Raw genomic sequence first — 18,606 nt, 5'->3', positions numbered from 1 at the left:
AGAGAAGTCGCTCAGTTGTGTCCGACTCTTCACGACCCTATGGACTGCAGCCCACCAGGCTCCTCCATCCATGGGATATTCCAGGCAAGAGTACTGGAGTGGGGTGCCATGGCCTTCTCCTTATAGCAGCCTAGAAGCCATCATCGAACTTCCTCACCTTCCTACGAATCGACCTAGACATCTACCTGCCTCTCTCCATCCCTACCACTCCACCAAAAGAGGTGTTCCCCAAGACTGTGCCCTTCACCTGTACCCTGGATTTTCCTACTCCTGTCATTTCCAGGACCTCTTCTATCAATAAATCCCTTTCCAATTTTTCCCCCTCTACTGACATCTTTAAAAATAGTTTCTCTTCAATCTTTTTTTTAAATTTTATTTATTTATTTTTTACTATGCTGGGTCTTCATTCCTGCACATGCTTTTCTGTAGTTGCAGCAAGCAGGGGCCACTCTCCATTGAGGTGCATGGGCTCTTCGTTGTGGTGGCTTCTCTTGTAGCAGAACACTGACTCTAGAGTGAGTGGGCTTCTAGGTGCAGACTCAATAGTTGTGTTGCATGGACTTAGTTGCTCTGCCGCATGTGGGCTCTTCCTGGATCAGGGATCAACCCCATGTCTTCTGCACTGGCAGGAGGGTTTCTTTACCCTGAGCCACAAGGGAAGCCCTCCTCTTCAATCTTAAAAAAAAATATTTCCTCAATATTTCCTCCATCATAGACTTTCCCCTTCACAGCCAAACTTCCTGAAAAAGTCGTCTCTCTCTGCACCTCCCACTTTGCTATTCTTTTCCTTGTTGATTCCTTTGAGCATTAAACACTATGAACCAGACCATTCTTCTCTTTTTTTAAATTCAGATATAATTCACCCATTTAAAGTGTACAATTCAGTGGTTTTTAGTATGTGCGTGCATGCTAAGTCACTTCAGTCATGTCCAGCTCTTTGCAACCCTGTGGACTGTAGCCCACTAGGCTTCTCTGTCCATGGGATTCTCCAGGCAAGAATAGTGGAGTGGGTTTCCATGCCCTCCTCCAGGGGGATTTGTAGTATACTCACAAATGTATTGGAGAAGGCAATGGCACCCCACTCCAGTACTCTTGCCTGGAAAATCCCACGGATGGAGGAGCCTGGTGGGCTGCAGTCCATGGGGTCGCTAAGAGTCGGACACAACTGAGTGACTTCACTTTGACTTTTCACTTTCATGCATTGGAGAAGGAAATGGCAACCCACTCCAGTGTTCTTGCCTGGAGAATCCCAGGGACGGGGGAGCCTGGTGGGCTGCCGTCTAAGGGGTCGCACAGAGTCGGACACGACTGAGGTGACTTAGCAGCAGCACAAATGTATACAAATATGTATGATGAAAGTCAGGTTTTCATCACCTGACAAAGAAACCTAATACCCTTCATCTGTCATTCCCCTTTTTCTCAATCTTCCACCCCCATCCCTAGGCAATCATTAATCTACTTTCTATCTTTTTACTTTTCATATGAAAGGAATCACATAATATGTGGACTCTTGTGATTGGCTTCCTTCACTTAGCATGGTGGTTGCAAGATTCATCGAAGTTACAGCATGTATTAGTACTTCATTTCATCAATGAATAATATTCCATTAAAAGAGGAGAGTGACAAAGTTGGCTTAAATCTCAACATTCAGAAAACTAAGATCATAGCATCTGGTCCCATCACTTCATGGGAAATAGATGACGAAACAGTGGAAACAGTGTCAGACTTTATTTTTGGGGGCTCCAAAATCACTGCAGATGGTGATTGCAGCCATGAAATTAAAAGACGCTACTCCTTGGAAGGAAAGTTATGACCAACCTAGATAGCATATTCAAAAGCAGAGACATTACTTTGCCAACAAAGGTCCGTCTAGTCAAGGCTATGGTTTTTCCAGTGGTCATGTATGGATGTGAGAGTTGGACTGTGAAGAAGGCTGAGTGCTGAAGAATTGATGCTTTTGAACTGTGGTGTTGGAGAATACTCTTGAGAGTCCCTTGGACTGCAAGGAGATCCAACCAGTTCATCCTAAATGACATGAAAATCCAATATTCACTGGAAGGACTGATGCTGAAGCTGAAACTCCAATACTTTGGCCACCTCATGCGAGGAATTGACTCATTGGAAAAGACTCTGATGCTGGGAGGGATTGGGGGCAGGAGGAGAAGGGGACGACAGAGGATGAGATGGCTGGATGGCATCACTGACTCGATGGACATGAGTCTGAGTGAACTCCGGGAGTTGGTGATGGACAGGGAGGCCTGGTGCGCTGCAATTCATGGGGTCCCAAAAAGTCGGACACGACTGAGCGATTGAACTGAACTGAACTGAACACATTTGTTTATCCATTCATGAATTGATGGGCATTTGGGTTGTGTACACCTTTTAGCTATTATGAATAATGCTGCTCTAAATGCCTGGTGTGCTGCGGTTCATGGGGTCGCAAAGAGTCAGATGAGACTGAGCGACTGAACTGAACTGAACTGAAATATTTGTGTATGGTACAAGTTTTTGCGTGGGCATATGTTTTCATTTCTCTCAGGTATACATCTAGGAGTAGAACATTTGGACCATATAGTAACTGTATGCTTAATCATTTGAAGAACTGACATGCTGTTTTCCAAAGCAGCCACATCATTTTACATTCCCACCAACACTGTATGAGAGTTCTGATTTCTTGACATCCTGTCAATGCTTGTTATTATCTGACTTTTTCATCTAGCCATCCCAGTGGGTGTGAAGTGGTTTCCATTGTGACACACCATTATTTGTGAATATAACCGATTACCTTGGCTTCCACGAAGCTACACTCTTAGGATAAAAATATAAGTTTCAAAAAAGGTTAAAAACATGACTTAAACACAGATCTAAAATGAAAATATATCAAAAAGGAATCAATTCATTAATTAATGAGGAAACCAGTAACATGGAAGAGTTGGCACAAACAGTATTTTAAGAAAGCAGAGTCTATATAATCTTTTTTAAAAAAAAAGAATTTTAGAATAACATTGCTAGGTTAAAGACAAATTGGTTAATGTAAATGCCCTACAAAGTAATAAACCATAACTTTTGAGATTGCCAGGTGTTGTGCTGAAGTTGGGTCATATCAGCTGATTGTTAAATATTCAAGAACTTTGTAAGCCAATCCTTCTTCCCTCAGCCAGTTTACCAGTGTATCATTTCTACTGGAAAGAAATTATTCAAATCTCTACCAGAGATAATCAACATATTAGCAAGTAACTTAACAAAGTCTCAGTCATTCCTTAATTAATAATAAAGAGCAAAGCCAAACATAGGAGTACAACCTCCTCAAAAATTGAGTAATTCTTGGGTAGATCTGTTAGATAGTGCTTCACCGTAACACTGATAGAACGTGTGAGGACTTCCCTGGCGGTCCCATGTTTATGACTTCAAGTTTCCAGTTCAGGGGATACAGGTTTGATCCAGGATTGGGGAACTAAGATCCCACATGCTGCCTGGCATGGCTGGGGTGGGGGTGGTATTAAAAATGTTAAAAACAGAGAAAGAACACACAGTCACTCTCTTCACCTTACTTCCAAAGTTTTGGACAATTTTTTTAGGATATTAATTTTCCTCCGACGTGTTTAACTCCTCCTTTTTAATCTTCTCTGTGGGCGTCTCTTCCTCTGGTGGAGTTTAGTCGTCCACTTGTGTCCGACTCTTTGCGACCACATGGACTGTAGTCCACCAGGCTCCTCTGTTCATGGGAATCTCCAGGCAAGAATGCTGGAGTAGATTGCCATTCCCTTCTCCATTCTCTTCCTCTATTTTTCCTTAAATAATGGTGTTCTTTCAGGTTTTATCTTCAGGGATTGTCCTCAGCTCTCTTTTCACTCTTCTCAGTCTTCGTTGCCTAAGTAAGTGAAAGTGAAGTGAAGTTGCTCAGTTGTGTCCGACTCTTCGCGACCCCATGGACTGCAGCCTTCCAGGCTCCTCCGTCCATGGGATTTTCCAGGCAAGAGTACTGGAGTGGGGTGCCATTGCCTTCTCCAAGCCTAATTAAGTACCACTCATCTTTTAACCTGCTGCTCTGTGATAAACCTTCCCCAGCTCCCCAGGCAAGATTAGTTTTCTCTCTTTGAGAGCACTTACCACAATTCTAATAAACAATTAATTGTGTAATTATTTGTTTAATGTCTGCCTCTTCCACTAGAACATAAGCTCCAATACAGCAGGAAACATTATCTTTTCTAGTTCCCAAACCCTCATAGCCTCAGTAATTATTTATTGAATAAATGAATGAGTGAGTTCAGGAATGTTTAGATGTAGGTGTTTAGATGATGTCACCATCCCCTTTCATGGCCTCAGCTTTCAGTGCATTGGTAACTGAAAAAGAATGTGTCTTTTCAATTCTATTTCTGATTTGAAACTGAATGAAAAAGTGACATTCAGGGAAAGTCTCCTGTCATATTCTAAGGCAAGTGAATTCCATATAGATATTTTGAAAATGTCAAATGTCAACGAAAGGGGCACACAATTCAGCGATTGATCTAGGAACTAGCATTTGATGGTGCACAAAATGCAAGGAGATAATTCTCCATGTGTTGCTCATACTTCTTCATGTCTTGTGAGCAAAGGCACCAACAGGCTTTTGTTCCACACTATATTTTCGAGCATAATATAGCCTGGGAAGCTGGAGATAGGAACAAAAGTTTTGTTTGCTGTGCAGTATAATAAAGACAATATCTTCCTCTGGGGCAAAGCCTGGGCAATGGGTTTGCTTGCTGTCCATTATCCAAAACTGGAGTTTCCTAAAGCTTGAGGCTCCTCTCCTGGAACGTGACTCACAGCATGTTGAGGCATCACCTGGCCCTTGCTATGTCACCTGTAGGAACTGGAGTCAGAGAAATGATGTAAGAAAATGATAGTTCTCTGGCTACTGCTCTTGCTCTGAGGGATAAACTGGCCTTTGTCACTAACCCAGGAGATTTGTTTTTGGTCAGCCTCCACAAAACTGTGGCAAGACTAACTTGTTCACTTGTAAGTAGGATAGAATCTTAGTCACCGTTCTTAACACAAGCAGCTGCTTATAAACATTCATATTAATTGATGACCAAGAAACGTTTTAAGCATTTTACATCCTAATATGATTGGTTGTCATTTATATATAGATATATTACAGTGGTTTTTTGTTTGTTTGGTTTTTTTGGCTGCACTGTACAGCCTGCAGGCTCTTAGTTCCCCAACCAGGGATTTAACTCATGCTCCCTGCAGTGGAAGCTCGGATTCTTAACCTTTGGGCCATCAGGGAGTCCCAGCAGTGTTTTAGTTTTGACTTAAAGATTGATCCCCTGGAGAAGGGAAAGGCTACCCACTCCAGTATTCTTGCCTGGAGAATCCCGGGGCAGAAGAGCCTGGTAGGCTGCAGTCCATGGGGTTGCAAAGAGTTGGACACGACTGAACAACTAACACTCACTTTCACTTTGGAAGATTGATCAGGAATTTGGGATTGATACATAACTGATTATACTTTTTCCCCCTTTAAATAGTCTAAATCAGGCTCCCAGTTGAGATTTTTACAAAGAGTTTATACTTTTCAGAAGAGTTTTTCTGTTATGAACTGGGAGCTGCCTGTGTGTTTCTCTGTACTGACAGGTATGTGGTTTTGGAAGTATCTTAATTCATTCTCTCAAGTGTTTAGCATTGCCAACAACCACCTCAGAGGCAAGAGCAATACATGTTATTCTTTTGCACCCTCTCCTCCTTCTTACAAGGCTTGGCGCAAGCTCCTGTCAGAATATCATCACTATTCCAATATGGTAGATTGACTTTCCAAAGATTGCTGCAGTGAGATCTCCCACCCCACCCTCTTGCTCTTGTGCAGTGGGACCTTGTCCCTCCCTCATTGAGAGATGCAGTCTGATGTCCACACTGCTATATTTAAAATGGGTAACCAACAAGGTCCTACAGTATAGCACAGGGAACTCTGTTCAATGTTATGGGGCAGGCTGGATGGAAGAGGAGCTTGGAGGAGAATGGTTATATGCATATATGTATACATATGCTGAGTCCCTTTGCTGTCCACCTGAAATGATCACAACATTGTTCATCAGCTATACTCCAATATAAAATAACAAGTTTTTAAAAAACAAACAGAAGAAAGAAATGGAACCTGTTTCTCCATCTCCTAGAATCTAGGAAGGCCCTGTTACTTCTCTGACCAGTAGAACATGGCAGAAGTAACACTGGGGAAGTTTCACCCAATCTCCTTTCCTGGCCCAACAGTTCTGTTCCTGTCTCTTGGAACGTTGTTCCTGGTCTGCTTCCTCTCATAACTCAGCTTTCATTTTGTGAGAAGCCCAGACCATATGGAGAAGTCCCAAGTAGGTACTCCAGATGGCAGCCTCAGCTGTGCTGCTGACCAAAGTTCATCATTAACCGCCAGCCAGGTAAATGAGCCATCTGAGTTGTCTAACCTAGCTGAGTCCTCAGATGACTGTGGTCCCAGTTGACCTACAGCTGCAACTGACTCAGAGATACCAAGCAAGAAGTGCTGATCTGAACTCAGTCAGCCCACAAGACCACAAAAGATAATAATAAATTGTTTGGAGGTAGCTTGTTACACAGACAGAGAGAACTGGAACAAAGAGGCCCCTGAATAGAGAATGTCATTTGAGCACGTAGTTCTAGCGTTGCCATTGCTCTCATCCTCAATTGCTTAGAATCTTTAAAAACAGGAAGCAGGTTTTACTCAAGATCTAGCAGAGCAGCTGGTATCTAGCAGACATTATCAAAGTATTTTTAATACTGAATTAGTGGATAATTGGATATAAAGCAAAAACCACTGTAAAGGTCTTAATCCTGGGTTTTTAAAAAAAGAAATGTTGATTTAACTCATTTACAAATCAAGCACTCAGGAATTACTCCTTAATTTAAATTTATTTGCCTTCCTGGGCATGGCCTGATCTCCAGACCAGCATCAAGACAACCTGTTTGATCACAAGTTTGAGTTCATGTAGGAGGATGTTCTAGAACTGGTTTTGCTATTGTTGGGCAACAATTTTAACCTGATGTTCTAGTAAGCTAGCATGAAGGCACATTCATTACCCCTTTTAAAGCTTTGAGAATCTTAGATTGAGGTTCTGGGGATGCTGTCTTTGGATCTAAAGGCATAAAGTGTTTTTTTCTTTAAGAAAAAAGAAATCACTCTGAAGTATAGCAGTGAGCAGCAATCTCCTCCCCACCCAACCCCCAGGCGAGTTAGCTTACCATGTGCCAATGTCCTCTTAACCTTGTGCTCCAGCCCTGCTGATCTCTCGACAACTCCTTAAATACACCATGTTCCTTCCTGTCACTGGACCTTTGCACATGCTATCTTAGCCGCCCACCCCTGCCTCTTCATTTCTTCCTGTAGCCAAACTCATCATTTTGCATCAGTTCAAACACAAGTTCCTCAAAGATGCTTTTGCTGACCTCTGCAGAGTAAGTGAGGAGCCTCAGTTACATGTTCCCCTAGCACCCTATGTTTGTCCAGCATGTTTTGTAATTATAATTAATATATAATTATTTGTGTAATCACTTTATTTCTCTGAAGATGCATATTTTTCACGTTTAAAAGGCCATCTACATAGTTTACTCTATACATTAACATGACTTTACTATTCTACTGCTGTCATCAACATAATTTTACTATTCTAGGAAACTTTTGATCAAGAAGATAAAAGTTACAAATGACTTTATTGTTGAGTCCAGGGCCTTTTTGAAAGACCCATCATAGGCTCTTTGAAATAAAGCCTCAAATGACAATTTATGCTCCAAGACTCTTGGAGGCCATTGTCTCAATTTCTTTATTTATTTAGTTATTTTTGGCTGTGCTGGGTCTTTGTTGCTTCACATGGGTCTTCTCTAGTTGCAGTGGGCAGAGGCTACTCTCTAGTTGTGGTGTGTCAGTTGCTATTGCTTTTCTTGTGGAGCACGGGCTCTAGGTACTTGGACTCAGTAATTTTGGTTCCCAGGCACCAGAGCGTGGGTTCAGTAGTTGTGGTACAAGGGCTCAGCTGCTCCACGGCACGTGGAATCTTCCTAGACCAGGGACCAAACCCCTGTCCCCTGCATCGGCAGGTGGACTCTTTACCACTGGACCACCAGGAAAGTCCTATTGCCTCAATTTCTGTATATACCAATCCAGACTATTTTATCGTGATCCTTATCCAGTGCTAACCATGACTTCCCTTGCCCCTCAGTGAAAGACCCACCCTGAACCAGACTTTTAAAGCTCAATAGATAGCCCAATTTGCCCTTACTCCTCTTTGAGATGCTACAAAGTCTATCTAGATAGTGTCCTTCTTTACTTTAGTAAGAAATAAACTGAGTTTTGTCATAGCAACTCGTTGCCTTGGTGACGTTGGCAGGGAGGTATTTTTGATGCTAACATCCAATCAATGTACATATTTAGCACTTTTTTTCCCCTTGAAAATCTGCTATTAAATCCATGATGGAAATCAATGATGCCTTAGCTTTGAGGAAATACAGTCGTTGACTTATAGATTTCTCATGAGAATTTACATTCTTTATAAGGGCATAGACCTGGTCAGTTTTGTTCTTTGGTTTATCTCTGTGTCAGAGCAGAATAGATATTTAAGTACACACTGCTATATTTAAAATGGATAACCAACAAGGACCTACTATATAGCACATGGAACTCTGCTCAATGTTATGTGGCAGCCTGGATGGACGGGGGTTGGGGGGAGGATGGATACATGTATTTGTATGGCTGAGTCCCTTCCCTGTTCACCTGAAACTATCACAACATTGTTTATTAATTGGCTATTCCCCAATATCGCTGATGGAGAAGAGTCATGAGAGTCCCTTGGACAGCAAGGAGATCAAACCAGTCAATCCTAAAGGAAATCAACCCTGAATATTCATTGGAAGGACTGATGCTGAAACTCCAGTACTTTGCCCGCCTGATGTGAGCTGAGTCATTGGTAAAGACTCTGATGCTGGGAAAGATTGAAGGCAAAAGGAGAAGAGGGTGGCAGAGGATGAGATGGTTGGATAGCATCACCAACTCAATAGACATGAACTTGGGCAAACTCTGAGAAATGGTGCGGAACAGGGAGGCCTGGCATGCTTCAGTCCATGGAGTCACAAAGAGTTGGACACAACTTAGGAACTGAACACCAATAATATCCCAATACAAAATAAAAGTTTACAAAATAGGTGCTTAACATGCAACTGTTGAATAAATGAGTGGATCAAAGAATAGATGAGAGACCAAGAGGGCAAAGGCAGCTCTTACTGATGAAACTTCCTGGCTAAGAGTCCTGTGGCAAAGTGACCCAGAAAAGATAACTCCACTTTCTCATCCTTCCTCTCTAACCCAATTCCAGACACCATCATGCAATTACACAGGACTTCGCCTGAAGTGCTGATGGTGACCTCATGGTGTCTTAACAGCTGCTTATCTGCTAGGTCATCATTTTTATTTGTTCAGTTACTTATGTAATAATGCCATTAGAGGAAACAGAAGTTGTCTACTCAGGGTGCCATTGTTTGAAAAGTAAGTTATAAAAATGAGTTCCTTGCACATAATAATGTCATGTGGCTTGGCTAATTGAAGAATGACTGGGAACAGAATATGGCATCCCAAAATATGCCACTTGGCATAAGGATATTTCTGAACTGAAGGCAATAGAAAAGAAGCAGATTTAAAAAAAAAAAAAAAAAACTTCTTTACCCTCTCATAGTTGCCTAAAAGCAGAACATAAATTTGTAAAGCTGTACCACTCTCTCCTCTCTACCTGGAATGATAGAAGTTAATCATTAGACCCTTATCAGCCCAGACATGGCACCAGAGGAGACTAAATAACAAACATTGCTAATTAGTGCTTTTCTTGCACTATATATATACCGCCCATATATACACCTTTCCACAATTTGCCACGGGTAGAAACTCAAAGTCCTTTCCCTTCCTCTTAAAACTTCTCTAAAAGTTTATTATTCTTTTGTTAAAATGTTAACGCCGTGTGAGTTACCATCTCTGAGTACGCCCATGTGTATGTACAATAAACATGTTAATAAACTTGTTTGTTTTTCTCTTGTTAATCTTTTATATGTCTAATTTATGGGGCACTGGCTAATGAACCTAAAAAGATATTTTTTGCTCTACAAGAGCATCAGCTGAAACTCGACTGATCCTGTGCAGAAGGTTATGCTGCTATGCCCAAAGGTGGTGCCATGGCAGCAGCACTGGGACACGTCCCATAAGATGAGCCATTGCTGAGATTTGTCAACCAGTGTTGTAGTTGATAAAAGCCCGACACTGTCATATTCACATTAGAGAGTAAGTGACCAGAAGACCATGATTTGCTTTTCTATAGATCTAGAAACTTCACTGTACATTTACTCAGCAATTAAACCATCTTGGGCTTCCCTTGTAGCACAGCTGGTAAAGAATCCACCTGCAATGCGGGAGACCTGGGTTTGGTCCCTGGGTTGGGATGATCCCCTGGAGAAGGGAAAGGCTACCCACTCCAGTATTCTGGCCTGGAGAATTCCATGGACTGTAGTCCATGGAGTCGAAAAGAGTTGGACATGACTGAGCGACTTTCACTTTAAAACATCTTAGGCACTGTGGAAAGTGCTTTGAGAGATATGAATATTTTTTGAAGGACACATTAAACACCTTTGTCCTGAATACATTCTTTTATGGAGAAAGATGAGCAATACCTGTGTTAAGTATAATTGAGCATTTGTTAAAATATAGCTATTGATTTTACAAACAAGTCAAACACTAGGTATTTATAGAAAATATGTTACAGACTAAGCCCTGGAGATGCAAAGAAGTTTTACAGTCCTCAAGAAGCATACATGGAAGGGAAACTAACAAAATACCCAGGCCAACAGAATTGTAAAGGGCTCAGTGCTGTTGGTAGTGGAAGCTCAGAGGACAGAGAGATCATTTCCCACTGGATGGTCAAGAGGGACTTCCTGGAGAGAAAGGGGACTTTAAATTGCATCATTAGAATGGGTATGACACAGAGGAATGGGGAAAGGAGGTGTACTTCTGGGCTAGATGCTAGAGAGGGAAACTTCCAGAGGGAGTTGACATTTTTGAGGTCTCCTCCATGGCAGGCACTTTCACAAACATTGCCTTCATTTAATCACCTCAAAAAACGTGGAGGACAGTGATGGCAATGAGGTCTCTGCTCTCAAAGGTACAAGTTTTATGCTTAAAACAATTAGAAAACAATAGAAGCTGTTAGAGAAGAAAATACTAGACTGAATATAATCAAGTGTAGTTCAGCTCTCAATTTGTTAATGGATTTCTGGGATAGATTGAGGCTTCCCTGATGGCTCAGATGGTGAAGAATCTGCCTGCAATGCAGGAGACCTGGGTTCGATCCCTGGATCAGGAAGATTCCCTGGAGAAGGGAATGGCTACCCACTCTGGTATTCTTGCCTGAAGAATTCCATGGACAGAGGAGCCTGGTGGACTACAGTCCACAGGGTCCCAAAGAGTTGGACATGAGTGACTAACACTAACACTTTTCTGGTTTTAGTAACTGAGTCCAGAAGCCGGCCTGATTGAGATCAGGTCAGTACCTGAGAACGGGGGAAGGTCAGGCTGTTGGAGGTATGCTCTATTGGAGGTCCAGGTTGACTAGCTGAGAGCCCTTTGTCATCCTGCACCTTGCATATCTGGTATTGTTCTGAGAACTATTTAGGGGAACTTTCAATCTGATTTTCTTCAACACACCTCTGGCTTGCCCTACTGATTGCTGAACACTGTGATGGCCTTGGCAGCACAGAAATATTGCAAATTGGAGACAACTTCACAGGAGGTAGAAGTCAAGGAACTAGGCATTCAGAGAGAGTTCTTTTGAGAGGGTCAAAGGCCTGGAGTTTGATATCCATGGCAGCCATAGTACACTGTAGCCAATCTCTTCCTTTGCCCTTTCTTCCTGCTGACCATGCCTGGGTAGAAAAGAGTTTCTTATCTGTTATGCTTCAGGGCATTGTACCTCTTTCTGGGAAGATGGACTGAACTTTATTTTTGGCTGAAGAAAAAAGCAAAAAAAGATTTAAGTAATCCTAGATGATTCTAAGGGCTTCCCTGATGGCTCAGTGGTAAAGAATCTGCCTGCCAAGCAGGAGACATGGGTTCTATCCCTGGGTCAGGAAGATCCCTTAGAAAAGAAAATAGCAACCGGCTCCAGCATTCTTGTCTAGAAAGTTCCATGGACAGAGGAGCCTGGCGGGCTACAGTTCATGGGGTTGCAAAGAGTCAAACATGGCTGAGCAACTAAACAGCCGCAGCAGCACTTACTAATAAGGCAATGCTTTCCTGAGGACCCAATCAATGAATATGTTGGATATTTATTAGGTATAAAGTACCATGCTACGTGCTGGTGGGAAGGGATAGAGTTTGACAAGGCGTGGTCCGTCCTCTCATGGAGCTCATAGTCTAGCTGGAAAAACAAAACATATACATGAAATATTATAACTAATGATATGTATTGCTGTGCAATAGAACTTTCCATGAGGATGGAAATGTTCTACAATGTCCATTGTCTAATAAAGTAGGCATTAGTCACATGCAGCTGTCGAGCATCTGAAATGTAGATAGGGCAACTGAAATGAATTTTTAACTTACTTAATCTTTTAAAATTAAATTAAATTAAATTATTTTTAGTTGCACCGGGTCTTCATTGCTGTATGCAGGCTTTCTCTAGTTGCAGTGAGAAGGCGCTTCTCATTGCAGTGACTTCTCTTTCCAAGCACAGACTCTAGGCGAGAGGACTCAGTAGTTGCTGCTCATGGGCTCTACAGCATGGGCTCAGTAGTTGTGATGCACAGGCTTAGTTGCTCTGTGGCATGTGGAATCTTCCTGGATCAGGGATTGAACCCATGTCCCCTGTATTGGCAGGCAAAGTCTCATCTACTGTGCCACCTGGGTGGTTCAGCTGGAAAAGAATCTGCCTTCCAGGCAGGAGACCCTGGTTTGATTCCTAGGCTGGGAAGTTCCCCTGGAGAAAGGATAGGCTACCCACTCCAGTATTCTTGGGCTTCCCTGTGTGGCTAAGATGGTAAAGAATCCGCCTGCAATGCGGGAGATCTGGGTTCGATCCCTGGGTTGGGAAGATCCCCTGGAGAAGGGCTTGGCACCCCACTCCAATATTCTTGGCTGGAAAATCCCCATAGACAGAGGGGCCTGGCAGGTTACAGTCTGTGGGGCTGGGCACAACTAAGCGACTAAGCACAACACAGCACAGTGCCACCAGGGAAGTCCTTACTTTTTTTTTAAGTATATTTATTTATTTATTTGGCTGCGCTGGGTCTTAGTGGCATGATCCTTGATCTTTGTCGGTGCGTACAAGATCTGTAGTTGTGGCATGTAGGATTTAGTTCCCCGAGCAGAGATTGAACCTGGGTCCTCCTGCATCAGGAGCACAGAGTCTTAGATACTCGATCAACAAGGAAGTTCCAACTTACTTTTAATTATTTTAAATAACCATATGTGGATCATGGCTTCTGAATTGGACAGCTTTGTAGGAGGCATTATGAAAGCACTAAAAAAAGGAGCTGAGGTAAACAAGAGGGCAAAGGTTAACCCCCTTTAGGTTGATGTGGACAGGAAAGGCTGCCAGGAAGGGGTGTGGTTATAGTTGGGACCTAGGAATGTATAGAATCCAATACGAGAATAAGAAGTTATTAGGTTGGTGCAAAAGTGATTGTGATTTTTGCATTGTTGAAATTAGCTATTTGATATTGGGTTACTTTCTTAAATAAATGTGGTTACATCATTTTAACATGCATTTTTTACTTTATGTTTTTTGCTAATGATGTATTCCTTTCTGTTTATTGTATATGTCTTTTTACACTGTGGAAATGCTAGACAAAAACCAAATACGAGTGATTTTTTTATTTGAGTTCAAAATGGGTTGTAAAGCAGTGGAGATAACTTGCAACATCAACAACGCATTTGGCCCAGGAACTGCTAATGAACATTCAGTGCAGTGGTGGCTCAAGAAGTTTTGCAAAGGAGACAAGAATCTTGAAGATGAGAAGCAAAGTAGCCGGCCATCGGAAGGCGACAACAACCAATTGAGAGTAATCACTGAAGCTGACCCTCTTACAACTACAGGAGAAGCTGCTGAAGAACTCAAGTTCGACTATTCTGTGGCCATTTGGCATTTGAAGCAAATTGGAAAGGTGAAAAAACTCATTAAGTAGATGCCTCATGAACTGACCGCAAATTAAGAACAAAAATCATCATTTTGAAGTGTCATCTTCTTTTATTCTACACAATAACAATGAACCATTTCTTGATTGGATTGTGACATGCAATGAAAAGTGGATTTTCCACAACAGCCAGTGATGACCAGCTAAGTGGCTGGACTGAAAAAAAAGCTTCAGAGCACTTTTCAAAGCCAAACTTACACCAAAAAGTTTGGTGGTCTGCTGCCCATCAGACAAGGATACTAGAGTGGGTAGCCAGTCCCTTCTTCAGGAAATCTTCCTGATCCAGGGCTCGAACCTGTGTCTCCTGCATTGCCGGCAGATTCTTTCCCATCTGCTGTGTGTGTGTGTGTGGTTTTCAGAAGGGGGACAATTCCTGGTAGTTCTAGTACTTCCACACCAGGGCAACTTTAACCCTGACCTGCCTGTCTTCCTCCTTCTCAACACTACTCCAAGCCCCTCTTCCCCTGTTCTCTGACTTGGTTGGGACCTTGTTCCCAAGCTGGCAGTTAAACTGGATATCTCTGGGCCACTTTAAGCCCCTCATGTCCCTTCACACCTTCAGATTCTATCTTCTCCTCTCTGAAATTGCCCCTCCCTTCTGTTTTATAGAACATACCATCACTCTCTTTTAAAAATTTATTTTATTGAAATACAGTTGATTTACAATGCTGTGTTAATTTCTGCTGTATAGCAAAATTCAGATATACAATGATTCAGATATATATACATATGTATCTTTCATATTCTTTTCCATGGTGGTTTGTTACAGGATAGTGAATATAGTTCCCTGTGCTATATGGTAGGACAATTCTATATAGAATAGTTTGCATCTGCTAATCCCAAGTCCCCAAATCCATCCTCCCCTACTCCCGACCCCTGTTGGCAACCACAAGTCTGTATGTCTGAGTCTGTTTCTATTGTAAAGAACACAACATCTCTTGCCTAAATGAATCTACCTTTTAACTAATCTTCCTACCTTTAGTCTCCATGGAACTCCAGAATGCTCCCTTTAGAATACTGAGGTAGTCTCCTTACTTTCCTTCTTGGACACTTTCTTGGTTCTCCATTGCCTAGTGAAGAAGGTTGAAACTCTTTAGCAGGTATTTGGAGCTCCCCACCATCTCACTTTAATCTAAATATCGCCTATCTCATCTCCCATGGAATCTGTGACTACCATTCCCTAAACACATGGGTGTTTTCACATTTCCAGGCTTGTGCTCACTTTCTTTTGTCATTCTCCCTCTCCCCCATCTCTGCCAATAATTAAAATTTTATTCTTTTTCAAGACTTAATTCAAATATCACCTCCTTCATGAAAGCATTCCCAATAGTTTGAGTTGAAATTATTTCCCTCCTCTGTACTTCCATCCCATATCATTTTTGAAGGTCAGGTTCGTAATCTGGGTATAATTTATACACTATCAAATTTACCCCTTTTAGGTGTATAGTTCTACAAGTTTTGACACGGCATATATAGTTGAGTAACTAACCGTCCCCACAATGAAGCAATAGAGTCTTTCCATCAAAGCCCAAAGTTCCCTTGTGTCTCCTTGTGAACAATTCCCTCATCCCATTCCCAGTTTTTGGCAGTCACTGTTCTGATTTCTGTCCCTATACACATTGTATCATTTAAATTTATTTTTGTATTTCCCTCTCTAAGCCTTGTTTGTATACACATCTTTCTCTCAATAGGTTGTTATCTCACAGACAGAGAACTGTAATCATTCACTTTTGTATTCCTTATAGTTCCAAGCATATTTATTACAAGGCAGGTCATAAATATTTAATAAAAGAAAAAGGGAAGAATAGGAAAAGAAAGGAAGGGAAAAAGGAAGAAAGAAAAGAACGAGCCAAATAGCAAATGGATATACAGCCCTAGGAGAGTTAACAATAGGGGCAATCAACAGGGCTCATGCTAGTTTAATGAATTATTGAGCTATTAATCTGAACTATAAAAGTAACTACTCTTAAGCACCTCATATAAAATATATCGGGACTCCCTTGGTGGTCCAATGGCTAAGAATCAGCCTTGCAATGCAGGGGACGTGGGTTCAACACCCAGTCAGGGAACTAAGATCCCATGTGCCACAAGGTAACTAAGCTCAGTGCTGCCACTACTGAGTGCACATGCTCTGGAGCCTACGTGCCACAGCCAGAGAAGCCTGCATGCCGCGGATAAGAACCGATGCATCCAAAAATAAACCAATCAACTACTAAAATAAAATATATTAAGGTTTGAATCAGCAAAACTGACACTTTTGGGGGAAGGAAGTCAATGTAAATGACATACAAGGTGTAGTATGGGTTTGCCTTGTAGCTCAGTTGGTAAAGAACCTGCCTACAATGAAGGAGATCCAGGTTTGATTCCTGGTTCTTCCTCTGGAAGATCCCCTGGAGGAGGAAATGGCAACCCACTTCAGTATTCTTGCCTGGAGAATCCCATGGACAGAGGAGCCTGGCAGGCTATAGTCCATGGGGTTGCAAGAGTCAGACTCGACTTAGCAAGTAAACCACCATCGTGGGCTGGGAAACGTCTAGGCACCACTGCCTCTAAGCTCCTTGCATTCTATTAATACATCACAACTAGGATATAAAGCATTCTGTCTTTGGTATACAGCTGCTAAGTTGCTTCAGTCGTGTCCAACTCTGTGCGACCCCAGAGACGGCAGCCCACCAGGCTCCCCCGTCCCTGGGATTCTCCAGGCAGGAACACTGGAGTGGGTTGCCATTTCCTTCTTCAATGCATGAAAGTGAAAAGTGAAAGTGAAGTCGCTCAGTCGTTCCCGACTTTTAGCGACCCCATGGACTGCAGCCTACCAGGCTCCTCTGTCCATGGATTTTCCAGGCAAGAGTACTAGAGTGGGGTGCCATTGCCTTCTCCGTGGTATACAGCAGGTACATTTAAAACTTTCGGGGAGAAAGGTCGTTACTATTTACCAAGTATCCTCAAAGTCACTGTACTATATACTTTATAATGTTTTAATTCTCACAACTACTCTCTCACTTAGGTTAAAGGTGATTGGTTATTTGTTAGGAAAGGACATAAATAATTAAAGAAAGTATAGCCAGGTGGCTCAGTGGTAAAGAATCAGGAGATGTGGGTTTGATCCCTGGGTCTGGAAGATCGCCTGGAATAGAAATCCGCAACCCACTTCAGTATTCTTGCCTGTGAAATCCTATGGACAGAGGAGCTTGGTGGGTTCCACAGGGTCTAAATAACAACAATATTATGGGTATACCTTCAAGGACAGGAACAGGTTAAATTTTTTATCCTTGGCTCAAGATGAATTCTTCAGAGGTTTTCTGAGTTTTTCTTCTGTGCAATCACAATAAGCAGGAAGAGATGAGAGTCTAGGATAAAATACACTTTTTGATGACTATCATTGATCCATTCAGGGTATTTTCCTGATGTGTTGATCACATTCGTTTCAGAAGCCAACATGATAAAGAGGAATTCTAGCCTACAGTTTGATGAGGTGGTCAACTAAAGCACATGTGTTGTATTTGTGTGCTAACGGGGTACAGTGGGTAAATAGAAACAAAAACTGCTTTCCTTCCATATTTTGATGTTATGGGAATTTAAAGTGATCTTGCAATGTCTTTGAAGATAATTTTCTTGGTTCTAAGAACAAGTTGGAAGATAAACTTTGACCAGTGTATTATACCATGCCCTTTGTAATTAACTCAAGATAAAATGTTAAAGTTCAGTGGAGATTTAAATTCCTGAGCTGATTAAAAAGAGCTGTTAATATGTTTTTTTTTGAAGTGTGTTCATGTTACTTCTGGAGTTTCCAGGCATTATACAGTAATGATCTGCACTATCGCTTATTACTTTCCAATCTTGTAGAATGGCTCAGAATTAAATAGCAACTAAAAATAAGTACATTTCAACTCGAAGGCTGGAACCAGGGCAGGAAGATTACTAATTTTTGTTTGGCTCAGGCTTGTGTCCTGTCCACGCAATGGGGAGGCACTGAAAGGTGTGGGGTTAGAGATGGAAATGTTTCAGGAAGATAAATCTGGATGTGAGTGCAAATGGCTTGGGGCGGAGTAGAGGCAGAAGCAGATAGTCCACTCGTAGACTGCTGCAATATCCAGGCTGAGGTGATCAGAGCAGGGCTGGAAAGGGAATAGTAAGAAATAAGAAAATAAAATGGTCGTGCCAACACTGGTCGATGACCAGACCTAATGGCGTTCGTGTTTTCCAGAGACCCAAAGTTTTCCGCAGAGGCCCCTCGAGTCTTCTTCCATCTTTAGAGCGGACATCCTGGGACCAGCGGGGAAGCTCAAGCCTGAAGCAGGTCAGACCAGCAAAAGGCACACAAGAGCCGAGATCCCCTAGTTCCCCTTCCCTCCGCCTAGGCTCTCAGGGTCCCTCGGGCTCCGACCCCTCTCTCCCCAG

Source organism: Bison bison, unplaced genomic scaffold (genome assembly GCF_000754665.1).
Source record: "Bison bison bison isolate TAMUID 2011002044 unplaced genomic scaffold, Bison_UMD1.0 scf7180017864489, whole genome shotgun sequence".
Lineage (NCBI taxonomy): Eukaryota > Metazoa > Chordata > Mammalia > Artiodactyla > Bovidae > Bison > Bison bison.
This window is presented reverse-complemented; position numbering follows the sequence as displayed.